The following is a 12,381-nucleotide window of genomic DNA, read 5'->3' on the forward strand; positions in this document are numbered from 1 at the left end:
GATGGATTCAACCAAACCGTTTGCTTGAGGATAATAAAGAGTAGAACTATCATGGCGTAAACCAAGCTGGCTTGTAAGTTCTGTCATCATAATGTTTCGAAAATGGCGCCCATGGTCAGTGATTATCACTTGTGGGACACCAAACCTAGCAATAATATGATTGAATACGAAAATCGTTGTTGTTTTGCCGCTTGCCTCGAATGTAGGCATCGCCTCGACCCATTTAGTAAAATAATCAACCGCAACGATGATATACACATGCCCCCCGACCGAGTGAGGGTTACAAGTAATAAAATCAATACCCCATTTAGCGAAAGGACCAACGGCAATTATAGGGTGGAGAGGAGCAGGTGGTGCGCGCATCTTGCGATCAAACACTTGACAGTTGTGGCATTTTCGGACCGCAATGATACAATCTTTAAACATGGACGGCCAGAAATAGCCAGCACGCAACACCTTCTGAGCTGTGGCATACCCAGACATACGACCGCCACATGCTCCAGAATGACAGTCATTCAAAACCCTTTCTGCCTCTTCATGAGTTAAGCAACGACGAAAAACCAAGTCCGCCCCACGACGATAAAGAGTATCGCCAATAATTCTGTATTGTTTGGACTGGAATCGAATTTTCCGGCGTTTCGACTTTGAAGCTTCGGGCCGAAAGGATTGGGTTTGGAGATAGACGATTATATCTCCATACCACGGATCTAAAGTGCTGATAAGAAACAGAGATTCGTCTGCAATGGGTTCCTCTGCCATAGTTTCTGTGTCAGCACGCGGGAAGTCACACATCAATTTCGCAAAAACTAAGGATTTCTTAGACTTAGACTTCTCAAACTCCAAATCGAACTCCTGTAGGATAACAATCCATTTGGAGTACTTGCCCCCTAGCAATTGTTTTGTCAAAATGTAGATCATAGGGTTGCAATCTGAAATCACTGTAGTTTTACGGAGAAGAATGTAATGACGGAAATGCTGGATATCCTGAACAGCTGCCAGGGCCAATTTCTCCACATGCGAATATTTTAGCTCAGTGGGATTTAACGTCCTACTAAGATAATATATCACATGTTCCGTTCCAAATTCATCTTCCTGAACTAAGACCATTCCAATGGTGGAGTGGGAGGCGGCAAGATACAAAAAGTAGTCCTGGTTGTAGTTGGGAGGATGCAGCAACGGTGCATGGGTCAACGCGTTCTTAAGTGCATCAAAAGATTTCTGAGCTATCTCATCCCAAGAAAATTGAGCGTTTTGTTTCAACAACCGGGTGAAACCCTTTGTAACCTCGGCGTAGTTAGCAATGAATCGACGTAAAAAGTTTGCTTTCCCTTGCAAACTTTGGAGTTGGCGCAAACTCGAAGGAGGAGGCAATTTGATGATGGCTTCGACCTTCGAGGGATTGACGCGGATACCGGCTTTTGAAACGACAAATCCTAGTAATCGTCCCACTTCGATGCAGAAGACACATTTGTGTGGGTTCAACCGAATTCGATAATGCCGACACCTCATAAAAATAGCGCGTAAGTGGACAAGGTGATCAGCTCGATGTAAAGAATGAGCAGGCAAATCATCAAGATACGGTTGCACAATGTGCTTGATGTCGTGAAACGCGTAAGACATTGCCCGTTGGAAAGTGGCTCCGGCATTCTTAAGTCCGAAAGGTAATTTGCAGTAAGCAAATGTCCCCCGAGGACAAATGAAAGCCGTTTTTGGTTGATCGGCAGGTAGAATATTGATTTGGTTGTAACCGGAAAAACCGTCCATAAAGGAAAATATTTCACTGCCGGCACAATCATCAATTATTTGATCGATATAGGTGTAGGATAGTTGTCTTTTGGACAAGCACGATTTATATCCCTATAGTCGATACATATTCTTATTGTTCCTTGTTTCTTGTTAACCGGAACAATATTCGATACCCAATCCGTTAACGGGATCGGATAAATGAAACCTGCTTTCAATAGCTTCTCGACTTCTGCTTTAATCGCAGCTGCTTTCCTACGGTGTATCTGACGCAGACGTTGCTGAACGGGTTTAGCGTCCGGGTAGGTCTTGATTTCATGAACAACAATGGAGGGATCGATTCCTGGCATTTCCTCATAGGACCAGGCAAACACGTCGCGGAATTCTTGAAATATGACCTTATATGTTTGAATTTCGTTATCTGTACACGAGGCACCTATATGAATGTTTTCAATAACTCCGGTTTTGACTGAAATGTCGATGGAAATAGTTTGGGAAATGTTTCCCAAATTCAACTCTGAATTAGGATGTTTCATGGGATTCTGAGCGTCCTTGACATATTCAGCTGTAAAAATTGATGAAAAGTCATTTTCAAAGTCATCAGCCTCAGGTAAAAACGAAGATCTATGATGAATATCTTCCCATGGTAGATCGTCTACACTTAGGATTTCGCGAAGTTGTTCGTCAGATGACACAACTTCGGGAAACGTTATTCGTTCTGAGGTTGATGTGAAAAGTGATTCCTCATGGGCCACATTCATTTGGTCGAATTGGATTGAACTGGAGTCGGAAAAAGACTGCACGGCCTCATAAGCAATTTCATATGGACTCAAAGGCATTACATTACCGAAGGAGTCTATTTCAGATTCAGATGGGACAATCCAAGGATCATCGTAAATAATAGTGTCTGAAGTAATCATATGAATGGATGCGAATGAAGGGTCTGCATTGATCGAAGGAAAGGGAAAAGTTCCCAGTAAACCGGAATCTTTAACCAATCCTACACCAACATCCCTGTAAGGGATAATCGTTTTACCGACATGCTGGATACTCTCTGAAGAGGCTGGGTCGGATGAAAAATAAGCCAGCTGGTCTATCGTCACGATCTTACCATTATGTGGAAACTTTATAACTCTGAAGACTGATGACACGACTGCTGTCATAGCGTAAGACCAACTGCGACCCAAAAGAAGGTTATAGTCTAGAGGGGCATCAACCACCTCCACATCCAGACTAACGGTTTTTCCTTCAACCCCTATAGGCAAATCCTGAAGAATGCCAAATGGATGGAACCCACGGCCATCAAAGGCCTTAAGAATCGTCGGGGATTGGTTCAGTGAAGGAGAACCAAGCGATCTCCAACACTGAATCGACATAATACACGTAGAAGCTCCTTCATCAATTACAGTCCGATGAATAGGCCTGTTTTTGACTATCACTGGAATCTGGAAAGCCATTTGATGAGGGAGACGCGGTGTACTATTTTCTAGATCAAAGATTATCAGGTTCGGGTCCTGAATATCAACAGCACCTATAGCCGACAAGAGTAATTTTCGTTGTGCTGGGCATGATTGCAGCACTTCCAAAGCCGACATTGCTGAGGGTGAAACAGCTAAATCCTCAACAATGTTATAATTCTGAGCTGCTCTCGCATGTGGATTGAAAGCAGACTTTCGAAGTATACCCTTGGAGGGCAGTTTAATTACCAAGTCCGGGTTAGGTTTCTCGATCTGTAGTGGATCGGAACCGGGAGCTGAGGTTGATGGATTAGAATGAGAAGATTCTGCTTCTGTACCATCAACAGGATTCTTACTACCATAATCTTGCGATCGAGTCACAATCCGTACGTGAGACATCATCAATATGGGTTCTTCACTGGCACTCGAGGAAGAACCTATCATTTTACTCTCCTGCGTTGGAAATGGATCTTTCAAAACAGCAGGAGTTGGGGAACCCTTAACGATTTTCACAACCTCTGCCCGATGAGGGCAATCTCTTGTGAAATGATCTTCTTCACAAATTAAACAAGGATAGCGAGGTTTGCACTTTTCGTCGTTAGATTCCGACTTCTCTTTTTTCTCCTTTGGAGCCTTGTCTGCTTTATCCTTCTTCTTGCCTTTCTTCTTACCACCGATTTTTGATTTAGCCGTAGATGACTCTACAGCATGAATATCGACAGTAATTTCAGGAGAAGACTCTCCTGTTGGGGAGTCCGGTAAGGTTATTATTGGAGAAGAGTTCTTTGAGGATTTCTTCTTACTTTTAGTATTTACGGTACCAATCATGCCATCAGCAGCATGAGACCTCGAAGGAGCAGTAGCAATTTGATTCGACTTAGGAAGATCTGGGATCTTCTCGTGCAACGTACCCGACTGAGTGGAAACTAAGTCAAGGTATTGGGCTTGAGCAATGACTTGCTCCTCAGTAACTACTCCGGCCTTAGCTACATCTTCAGTAATCTTCGGTAATAATGATTTTACAAACCATTCAGCTAAGATTTGGTCTGGGATAAAAACTTTCACTAAACGTCTTTGACGTCTCCATTCATGAATATGATCAGAAATATAAGTGGAGGTCGACTGTTTTAATGAAGTTAATAGCTCCGTGCCATTATCGTATCTGACCGGCAACTGAAAATGAGTTAGGAACGAGGTAGCTAACTGGCTAAAATTGTAAAAAGAGGCCTGTGGTAACTCAATGTACCACTTGGCCGCGAGACCAATGAGCGTACGCTGGAAAAGACGTAAGTGGATCGAATCATCCGAGATAGAATTTGAAGCACACCAGAGGTGGTAAGTCATCACGTGATTGGACGGATCCTCTCCAGACTTACCTTCGAACTTGGGTATATCACTGGGCAGCTTATTTGGCATTGGCGGCCAGAATGGAAGATATTGAATTGGATCGTTCGTTAGGTGCATCAAGTCTGGTAAATCCAAAGTTGCGATAAACGGTAATTTCCTGTTAGGATCTATAAAACTTTGGGTCACAAGACCAGTCCCAGGAGGAGGATATCCAGGATAACTAGGGACAGGAATCGCATTAGGGATATTATATCCTCCTGGAAAGCCAGGATTAACCGGACCGTACTGGGGTTGTTGAGGTTGTTGATAAGTGTACCCAGGATACGGTTGATACTGGTAAACCGGTTGTTGGACAGCAGGACTGAATTGGTACTGTCCCTGGTACTGTTGGTGGGTAAATTGAGGTTGACTTGTTACAACAGTACTTATACCAGGCTGCCCTACAGGCATCTGGACCGTAGTTTGAATCGTAGATCCGGACAATGGTAAAGATGTCTGAGGAGTGGTTGCAGAGACAGTAGAAACCGGAGTTGTCGACACTCCAGAAGTAAGTGTGGTAGATGTTGCGGTAGTTGCAGCAGCCATTTGAGATGGAGTACTAGGTGCAATTGGCGGCTGAGCAACTACCGAAGTTACAGAAGTTTGAACGTTTGACTGGACAGGTTGCGGTTGCTGGGGGGAACCAGAAACTACGGGTTGTCCAGTTTGAGGTAACAACTGTATACTTGGCTGCAACATTTGTTGACCCTGTGATGGATCCCACACTATCATTCCGGGGTATTGACCCGTAACAGGTTGAGGATACTGAGATCCATAACCGGATTGAGGATAGGATTGATAACTGAAAGGCATAGTTCCCATACCTTGAACATATGATTGACCTTGAGGTGGCTGATAACAATGACTCGAGTATTGACCTTGAGGTTGATAACCTTGGGGTAAATACTGATACTGGGGTTGACCTTGACCTTGAGGTTGATACCCTTGGGGTTGATACCCTTGGGATTGATACCCTTGAGGTAAATATTGATACTGAGGTTGACCCTGGGGTACATATTGAGGCTGGGGTTGACCTTGAGGCATGTATTGTACCATGGGTACATACTGACCTTGAGGCTGCCCCCCAGACACAATTTGTGTACCTTGAGGTTGCCCCCCAGGCGTTAACTGAGGCTGCCCCCCAGGCGGTAATTGGCCACCTTGAGGTTGAGAAACGGGAATTGAACCTGACATCATGTAAATGTCCCCTACACCCAACGGTTTATTACCATTGTTTCCAGCTAATAACCCATGATCAATGGGTTGAGGAGATGCCCCCGCAAAGGTACCAGAAAGGGACTGATACTCGGTGGGAACAGAAGGACCGCCGTGTAAAAAATATTCAGGAGATTGAGTAAACACGGACGACTGACCAGACATATTTACAGGAGTATAAATAACTCCAGGTGGAAAAGGAGTACGAAGTGGAGAAAAACCTACCCCTGAGTTGTCTAAATAATTGGTTAACGAAAGGTACCAAGTAGTACTTCTAGGAGGGATGTAAAAGATAGATTCACGCTCCCTTAGATCAATAGTAGGCTGATCTTCAAGGGTAGATACGCCTAATTCTTCCTCTGGAGCAAGTTATTCAATAGCTATCAAACCAGTAGGAAGATTTTCGGTGATGACTCTTTCTACCCTAGGTGAATTTGGTACACTAGAAGTTGGAGTAACAGGTTCAGATATTTCAGGTTCTTCGCCTATATCACTAGTAGATGAAAAACTACCAACAAGCTCAGAAACTTCAACTGCTTTAGGATTATAACCTGTTTCTAGACTTTGGTAATCTTGATGGACTACCAACGAAGACTCTCCTTCTGGTGAACCTACTCTACTGCCGCTAGGAGGAGTTACAAGGACCTTTAAACCTTCGTAATGACTTGGGACCTCTTGAGGAGATTCACCCCGAAGTCTACGGGATTTCCTCAACAACTCGGCCACAGAAGCAACCTCAGGAGACTTGCCCCGAAGTCTATGGGACTGTCTTGGTAATTCCGCCACAGTTAAAAACTTTTAACTACTGCACACGCAAACAAAGTGAAATCTCAAAGCAAACCACCTAAAGTCTCTAAAGAACCAAACAAATTTGAATCATACGCCTAAAGAATCTAGGGCGTCAAACCAAGCACAAAGAGTAGCCTTCCAGACCGAAAATGCTAGTTGGAGATGAAACCCAACATCGCCGGATTCAGTACAGAAGTGGCGGGTGGAACAGTTACCCCGGCAACCTGCTTAATGAATAGACCGGCACAAGTCCTCCACTTGAACCGTCTCGAGTGAAGTGAACCCCCCGGAAAATCCAAGTGAGTCTAGCCGACGTCTGCTCTAGGTACAGTGGGATCTTCCCTCCACCATCACCTCAGTAGAATCCTAAAGATAATGGTCACTAAGGTTACCAACTGCAACAAATGCACCTAGGGGAACAGTCTACACTCCGACAGCACGCAAGGGCAGAGTATCAAGCTCAATCCCCCTGCCGGTTCCTTGACAATAATCTAAGGTTTACCGACAAGTGACCCCTGGCTCCTCGACAATGGTTAATCCGAGGTTTACCGTTTGTAATACGTGCATGTCTGGCGTCGTTCCCAACGAGGGAGGATTGATCCCCTCACTGGTTCGGACACGAGCTCGTGCTTCTCCTTTAAGAGGAGCTTTCCTAGAGTACAAATGAGACAATTGGATTTATTCTATCACAAGATAAGCTACTTGTTTGGTTTTGTTCTTGGAGAGTTAATTACTCTCTTACTCGAAGACGCTAGCCTGATCTAAATTGGTGTTTCAGAGCCCTAGTAAATAAAAGTTACTACGTTGATTTTACTTTAAGCGTTAATTTTATGGTTTTTCTTAAAGACAAAAGGTGGTGGAGATGAAACTGGTGGTGTGTAGACTCGACTCGCAAACACTACAAAGATGCACCTAAGATGATTTACACTACTTTTCCTTTTCAATGAATCTCCTAACTAAGAGAGTTGGAAAATGCAAATTTTATAGAAAACAACTTTCTTAGTAAAGACAATCAAAGAAACAATTCTCTTTATCTTTTCAAAACACACAACTCATGACCACTAATTACTCTATGAAATTTCCTTTTTCTCCCAAAAGTCTACAAGTGCTACCAAAGCAAACTTTTTCCAAAAGAATTTTTGTGTTTTTTCTATGTTAATAAAGCATGTAAAACTATTTTATCAAATCAAATTTAACAAATCTAAGACAATCAAATCAAATTCACTCAAAAGCAAATTAAAAGGAAATTTACCTAAAAGCAAAAAATAATGAGGACAAAAGCCTACAAGGATGATTCCCGGATGTTTTACTTAGTCAAAATGCAACTAAGGATCAGTTCATGCAGAATCATAAACTAACCAAAAAACAAAATCGAAATCTTTTTGTTCTTTTTTCTCAAGAATGGAATTCAAAGGCTTTAACAAACAAAATTTTTGAGATTCGCAAAGAGAAGACACAAAGGTAGGTCTCTCACTAGGGTGACTTCTATGACAGGTCCGACTCCTAAGAGGACTGATCAAAACCAGGGAGATCCAAAGTTTGACAACCCCTAACGCCAAAGTCACTATAGGACCAGTTAAAAACCAACCCTAAGGCAAAATCCCTATGAATTCCACCAAAACCCTCGACACTAACGGGACAAGTTCAGGTGAAGATCTTTGACAGTAAACTGATGGATCTGGGCAGTAAAAACAAATTGAAAACAAAATCTAAAGAGGAAAAAGCAAAAATTGAAATTTTCTCAAAATTGACAGGGGTACGTAGGTCATCTGTTTACACAGGCGCGGGTACGCACTGTGCACAAAGACGCAGTGCGTACAAGTACACACTGTGTTAAAACCAGAGACTGCGTACTGCTGGCAAAGCTAAGAAAAATAAAAAACTAAATTGACTCTAAGCTAACCCACCCAAATAGACAGCTAGACAACCAAAAATCAGAAAACAAGCAATTTTTCTCAGACCAAAATATCAAATCAAAAAGAACTCAAACACATTAATGGATTCCCCAGTGGAGTCGCCATTTTGTCACACGGAAAGAGTCGTTAGTGCGGACACAACCGACCTTCCTAGAAAGCCTAAGACTTTCTAATGACAAACAAGACAAATAAGAGCAATCCTTCCCTAAATATGCTTTTACAATATGAGAAATCAAGTGTTTAGATCCTACCTGTAATCCAACGCTGTTGTAGTAGTCCAGCTTCGTTGATCCGGATGAGCTCCTCCTTCCCTTCGAAACCTGCATTCACCAACAATCAAACGATTAAATAGCACCTGAATATCACATAAAATAAAACATATTTAACATATAGACCAAGGAGTATATGAAACAACTCGTTAATAACAAATTGTTGAGAAGAATGGACTAATTTGTATTAAAAGGTAACAAAAGGAACCATTACAACCTGAGCCTTGGTGTTGTGCAGGCTCCTCCCAGGGTCCACAAGAGTTCTCCCTTACTCTGATCAGCTCACCCACCTCCCAATGGAAACAAGTAAAGATGGTAATCTCTCCTCACAAGCTTCTACAAGGAAGTCCTAATTCCAGCAGCATCTATGTTGTGGGGAAAAGTATCCGACTCGGATGACCCTATCCCTACTCTAAAGGTGACAGTCTTTAGCAACAACTGAAAGTAAAGCTTTGATATTTTCCTTTATGAAAGTACAGAGAGAAGGAAGAAAAGATTAACCAACCTGGTGTCTTTCGCTTAGTCGATCCTTATCCTCTCTCTTTGTCTCTTGTTCCCAGCTCCTTGCTCTCTTTGCCGGTCCAGCTACACACAGATCCTGCACAGAACAAGAGAGGAAACTACAAGATACATGTACTCATAACTGATGCATGGATTAGAGTGAATCAAATATACAAGTAAATACAATACATCAATGCAATACAAGTATATAGGAGAACATGCAAAACTTTATTGATAGAAGTAACAGGGTTCTGAGAAGGTTACAACCATTGATGGCTCCAATCCAGCAGCACCTCCCCAGCAGCAAGAACTCTCCTCTTCACCTCTAGTAAAACAATCACCCAATAGCTCTAACTGTAAACCAACAGCACCTCCTTGCTTTACACAAAATTCCCGCCTCCTTAGACCTCATAGAAGAGCTCTATATATAGGAGAGAAGAAGAGAGGATGAGTCAGCTTGAGGCTGGCATAGAGCTGACTAGTGTCCTCTCCCTCTTCAGTTAATCTTCAGTTCTTGAGTCCACTTGGAGATCCTTGTTTACACATGGTGATCAAGTACCTCTTACTCATCACAGGGCGAATCTCATGAACCAAGTGTCAGTTTGGAAGCTTCCTGGGCAGTTGACACCTTGCAGAATGACTGTGCCACTTGGCCAATCTCGCCCAGCGCAGGTAGCCTTCATTAGAGTTGACTTTTAGCGCAGGTACAAGGAGGAGCAGTTGCATTCCAGCGCAGATGCTCAGTGGAGCAGCTGACATGATCCAAAATTAGCCTGTTTTGAAGTGTTTTCAGGTGGAGAACTGATTGGAAGTGCTGTTGTTTGATGACCTTGTTCTTTTAGGGGTAAGAACAACATGTTTAGGGACTGAGGATCCCTGTAATTATTGACATTTCATGCTCCATGTCGCGAGGCACAAAAATGTCTATAACAGTTGCCCCCTAAAGTATGAGGCCGTTTATCGGGTGAAATGCTTTATCTAGAGGGTCCGAAGTTCATTCCAGTGCTGAGGAGGTGCCCTGTAATACAATACAATACAATACACTATTTTTCATTCTATTTTCATGATCTAGCTGAGGTAGGCATGCCCATGCTCAGCTTTTATAAATACATTTTGGTACATATGACAGACGATCGTCTGAAGGTAGACTGATAATTTTCTGCTGAAACTATCATCCTTTGAATAGGATGATCATCTGCTGCAATGATGTACATGGCAAATGCTTTTATATTTCCTGAATATATATCGCAGCCCGAATGGATGAAACTAGATCCGGGGTCTTCAGACTCGTTCGATCTTCACTCTAAGTACAAGTCGATCCATGTGAGAATTTCGCTGAAGTCGAACATGGAAAGACATCGCTTGATTACCGGTCAATGATGAAAACCGTTAACAAGCGCGAGAGGAATCACCGATAATGATAATGACCCTCAAGGTACTGCAGTACAATTCACGTGGCGTGAATAAAGGACTTGGCGTCGAACGCCACGCAAAATCTTCTGGTCGAAGGTCATTGATGTATACCTGTCGCCGGAAGTGAGAAACTTGCCATTGAGGCATGCAAGCTTCAAAGTACTGATGGGGGTTGTTCCTAGATCAACTTCTTGGATAATGAGCTGAAGTCGACAAGAAGCGATCCGTCAAAGGAGGGCCTTAATGAATCCCACATCAATGACACGGAACGGAGCTAATGATTTTAGTGGAGGTGAAAACAAACTGTGATATATGATTCAGGGTGGCGATCATGAATGGATGAAGGATAATGTATGGCAGTGGATGGGACACGGTTGACACTTTCAGAATGACCCCTCTTGAACATATAACGACACTGATGCGATGGATCGGTAGCATTACCCCAAATGTGGATGGTTTGGCGAGGACCATGGTGATGAGACCGGTGAATGAAACAACCCAACCCGATGTGGTACGGAGGAAAAGTGTCATGTTCAAGAGTGACTTGCTACCATTAAGCTTTGATGTTCTCCCAATTTTTCCCCAGTCATTTCTGACCAGTACCTCTTTATTTTTGTCAAGCTTGAGGAGGATAACATATGCTTGTTCTATAACCTGCCCTTCGGGCAAGCCCATCGCTATGATTTAACGAGCTTAGCGATAGGGAAACTCGTTCTCGTCTAAAGACAAGTTTGTCGCTATTTAATCATTTTAACGAGTCTAACGACAAGGAAAACTCGGTCCTTTTCATTTTTAGAGAGTCTGAAAAGGTACAGAAAGTTAACTCCATAATTCCTTTTTCGTCATCTAATCCCTTAAGTCCGAAAAAGTATAAAACAATACAGAAGGGATGAATTTTCGATTGCTTTAACGAGCCGAACAAAACAAGCGCTCGATCTTTTTGTGCAATAATCCCTCAGGTCCAAAAAGATTAAAATCTAGAGGAGGGATAGCGTTCCGGTCGTTTAACGAGCTGGAAGGCCAAAACTCGGCAAACTTTTCATATTTTATGAGTCAGTGAAAAGAGCTCAAAGAAGACTCGTCTTCTGAGGAACGAGTGATAAACAGGGATAGCAGCAGATTCCAGGTACAAATTGGAATTTTCCAATCACGGTAGTGTCACAAGGATGGCTAGGTGAAATCACTCTTTGCAGCTGTTCCTCAAAATGGGTAAACACACATATGGGGGTGAACGACCGGCCAAATGAAATGGAGGTGATGGATGAAAACACGACCAAGGCTTTTAAGGCTGATAAATTTACGATCGCAATGGTTATTTACCGAGATAGGTTCATTTTTTAATGAGCTTGAACTCTGGTGGAAACTTTTGCTCACACTTTTCTATTTTTTAATGAGCATAAATTCCGTGGTAAAACTGCTCGATTCATGGCCAAATTTGATTTTTTTTTTTACTTTTACTAGCTTTTCTCTTTTCAAATGTAGTACTTCACCATCAATTGCTGCAACAAATTTTGTTAGAAATGGACAACATTTGCATGAAAATGAGATTATAACCCTAATATTTAACTTTAAACTGTGTAAAAAGTCATAAAAAGGTGTTTTTACCTCTCATTTACCATTTCATTTGCATTTTGCTTGTTGGAGCTCTGGAGGTGCCTCTTCTTCCTTGATTTTCACCAGCTGATTTCGGGA

This window comes from Pinus tabuliformis, chromosome 4_2, assembly GCF_031772625.1.
Source record: "Pinus tabuliformis cultivar Carrire ecotype Pingquan chromosome 4_2, CPIR1, whole genome shotgun sequence".
NCBI lineage: Eukaryota > Viridiplantae > Streptophyta > Pinopsida > Pinales > Pinaceae > Pinus > Pinus tabuliformis.